Source organism: Elephas maximus, chromosome 11, assembly GCF_024166365.1.
Source record: "Elephas maximus indicus isolate mEleMax1 chromosome 11, mEleMax1 primary haplotype, whole genome shotgun sequence".
In the NCBI taxonomy this organism is placed as follows: Eukaryota; Metazoa; Chordata; class Mammalia; order Proboscidea; family Elephantidae; genus Elephas; species Elephas maximus.
The window spans coordinates 88,911,128-88,915,132 of record NC_064829.1 but is presented as its reverse complement, the minus strand read 5'-3'; the positions used below and the strand labels follow the sequence as shown (position 1 = coordinate 88,915,132).

The 4,005-nt window shown below is 42.9% G+C and overlaps 1 pseudogene; it reads right to left on the bottom strand.

Annotated features, from left to right (window-relative positions):
• Window positions 1–1,577: 1,577 nt before the first annotated feature.
• On the bottom strand, window positions 1,578–3,592 carry LOC126085066 (vomeronasal type-1 receptor 1-like; annotated as a pseudogene).
• Between the last annotated feature and the right edge of the window lie 413 nt (window positions 3,593–4,005).

Here is a 4,005-nt window from a genome sequence, read left to right as displayed (position 1 = left end):
AAAATAGGCACAAATACTATTTTTTTAAATACTGAGGTCTTGTATTACTCTTTGAGAAAGTGGAAACCATGTTGATGTATCATGGAACAATTGCTGCTCCTGTTGTTAGTTGTTAGTTGTTTTGAGATGGTTCCCACTCATGGTGACCCTAGGTGTGCAGAGTAGAACTGCCCCATAGGGTTTCCTAGGCTGTAATCTTTACGGGAGCAGATCGCTGTAAGTTGGAATCATCTTGATGGCACACAACAACAACAAGGATGCCAGAGAGAGCTGTTCACAGGAAGATGTCTCACTGGAGGCACTATGCTACAAAACCCCTCCTCACCAAGAGTGTGCCGGGGAAGCTGCTGGCTGCTGGGTGTTACTGGTCTTTTGGCACTGCAGGTGCTAGGCACTAGAAAAGCCATGTGGGCTGCAGGAGCCCTGCCTGGGAGAGGCTGTACCTGCTGCAGGATCCTGGTTTGGGGAAGCCCAACCTGAGCCAAGAAACAAAACCATTTCTTCCCACAGTGTCTCCCTGTTGCCTTCTATGCACAAAGCTTCTGGACCAGCAGGCAGAAAAAAAGTATTTAAAGGACCCGCATTCATTCTCACAGAGCCGGCCAAAAGGATCAGTTTGGATCTGTCATGCAATAAATTGGTAACTAACCACCAGTTGCCATCAAGTTGATTCTGACTCATGGTGACTCCCTCTGTGTCCGAGTAGAACTGTGCTCCATAAGGTTTTCAACAGCTAATTTTTCAGAAGTAGATCACCAGGACTTTCTTTTGAGGTGCGTCTGGGTGGACTTGAACATGTAACCTTCCAATTAGCAGCTGAGTGTGCTGTTTACACCATCCAGGGGCTCCCAAAACGGTAACTAGCACAGTTGATTTCAAAGTAAAAATGTACTTGTTTTGAGGGCCAATCAGTACTACACACTTTGAATGTGAACCAACATTTAAAAAGGTTAAATTGTAAGTTCTAAAAAAATAGTACATTTAATTGCATTTAACCTTACTGTCTTAGTTATCTAGTGCTGCCATAACAGAAATACCACAAGTGGGTGTCTTTAACAAAGGAATTTATTCTCTCACAATCTAGGAAGTTAGAAGTCTGAATTCAGGGTGCCAGCTCCAGGGGAATGCTTTCTCTCTCTGTTGGCTCTGGAGGAAGGTCCTTGTCATCAATCTCCCCCTGGTCTAGGAGCTGCTCAGCACAGGGACCCCAGTTCCAAAGGTTGCGCTCTCCTCCTGTTCTCCTGGCACTACTTTCTTGGTGATATGAGATCCCCATGTCTCTCTGCTCGCTTCTCTCTTTTATATCTCAAAAGAGATTGACTTAAGACGCAGCCTAATCTTATAGATTGAGTCCTGCCTCGTTAACATAACTGTTAACATAACTGCTTCTAATCCTGCCTCATTAGCATCATAGAGGTAGGATTTATAACACATAGGAAAATCACATCAGATGGCAAAATGATGAATAGTCACACAATACTGGGAATCATGGCCTAGCGAAGTTGACACACATTTTTGGGGGACACAGTTCAATCCATAACACTTACCAAATTATTCATGGAAAGCAAAGGTGGTGATTTCAACTACTTAATTGAATCTTTGCATTGGCTTGTTCAGAATTCCTGTTTGATCTTGGAGAACCTATATCCGGTGACACTCACAATTACCCTCTAAACTCTGACCACCCTCTAAACACTGATTTCTTTTATTTGCTTGAAGAATTGTTGTTTTGTTGTTAGTTGCTGTCAAGTTGATGTCAAATCACGGCGACCCCATGTGTGCAGAATAGAACTGTCCCATATGGTTTTCTTGACTAGTCTTTTTTTAATAGTATTTTATTCTGTTTTCAGTGAAGGTTTACACAGCAGTTTGTTCAGGACATTGCTTACATTCTTCACAATGTGTGAACATTTTCATTATTTCTGTTCTGGTTGTTTCGTTTCCATGAATCTAGTTTCCCTGCCCCCTTACATTCTCATCTTTGTTTTAAAGTACTTGCTGACTGCTTGGTCTCATGTAGGTAATTTTTTTTAAAGGAGCACAGTACTTATGGGTAATATTCATTATTTTTTGAGCCAATTTGTTATTTAGCTTTGAGGTGACCTTGGGTTAGTTTTGGTTCAAGGTTTGAAGAATATCTCAGGGCAGTAGTCTTAGGGAGTCCTCCAGTCTCAGCCAGTCCAGTAAGTCTGTTTTTTTTAAGAAATTTGAGGTTCTGTTCCATATTCTTGGCTGTAATCTTATGGGAGCAGATCACTAGTTCTTTCTCTCTTGAAGCCACCGGGTAGGTGCAAACCATCAACCTTTTGCTTAGTAGCCAAGGACTTAACCATTGCTCTATTAGGGCTCCTTCTTCTAACAGTGTGCCTGACCCTTAATCAGCTCTCACACATGTATTAGAAAACAATGTATTTCCTGCAAGGAACAGAAAGCTTCTAGCCCCATAAGCAGATTATACAAAAACTATTTTCTTGCATAGCAGGCAAAGAAGAACTGAGAGACATGGCCATCACTGGTCATGAGCACAAAGGGGCTGAATGCTGGGAAGCATGAAGCCATGAGTGTAGAGATGTCTATCAGCCACTGGCCTGGATTTACAGTTAGAGAAACATAGATAGTCAAAATGGAAGAGAGAGAGTAAAAGGAGACAAACATGCTCACCAGGATGAGGATGGTGCGTGTGGCTCTGGCCTCGTGAGAAGGTTTACAGGAGAGGCTGTTGCTGTGAATGTGTTGGACTCGTTGCTTGTGTCTGTGCAAGACAAGGACCATGGAGCCACTTGCCCAGGCCATGAAGCCCAAATTATCGCATCAATGAAGGAGAGCATGACAGCATGTAGTTTTTGTATCACTGTCCCCAGAATGAGCACAGAACAGTATCTAAAATTAGTTAGCACACCTGCGTTTGTGCTATTTTGTGGCCCGTTCACTGTCAAAGGAATTAAGATATTTAATGAGAGATGCAGGATCCAGCAGAGGAAACAGTAGGAGCCAATGCACACTGGGGATCTAATTCTGACCTCCAACCACCTAGAGAACTTGAGGCAAAGCTTAATGGCCTAGAAGCCACTGAGGAGGCAGATGGTGCTGAGGGAAACCCCCCTGCCTACTCTGTGCAAATAGAAGACAAGTTTGCATCCAGCATCATCCAGGAAAAAATTCAGTCCAAAAGCTGCCATAGTCTGAGGGATCCCTTTAGAAAAAAAGTACCAAGGAATTGGCCAAGACCACTGGGTTGAGAATCAAGTCTGTGGGTCTCAACATGTGCCCAGTGATCAAAGTGAAGTTATAAAGACAAAGAAGTGATGAGTTTCCCAGGATCTCAACTCCTATCTGAGTGAGGAAGAGGATCCCTTTTTCCACACTGGCAGAAACCATCACGTCAATATCTACAGGATGTTGATTTTAATTGGAGTCAGAGGAGTGAGTAGAGGAATGAAAAAGTGTTACCATTATTATTTCAGGTAATTTCCAATGCTTAAACCCTGTGGCACAACAGTTAAGCCCTCGGCTGTTAACCAAAAGGTCAGCGATTGAAGCCCACCCAGCAGCTCCACAGGAGAAAGACCTGGTGATCTGCTAATGCAAGAAAACCCTATGGGCAGTTTCTACTCTCATATGGGATCACTATGAGAAGAAAATCACCCGGATGGCACCCAACAACAACAAGCTGACAAATATTTTGACCTTTAAGTGGACACTAAGAGTATGTGCTTTTATGTTCAAATGTTATACATTGCTATTGTTGTTAGGTGCCATTGTGTCGATTTTTGACTCATGGCGACCCTAAGGGAGAAAGTAAGGACTAAGATGCACCTGACCCAAGCCACGGTGTTTTCAGTCACTTCATATGCATGCAAAAGCTGGGTAATGAATAAGGAAGACCCAAGAAAATTGATGCCTTTGAATTATGGTGTTGGTGAAGAATATACCGTGGACTGCCAGAAGAACAAATAAATCTGTCTTGGAGGAAATACAACCAGAATGTTCTTTAGAAGCGAGGAT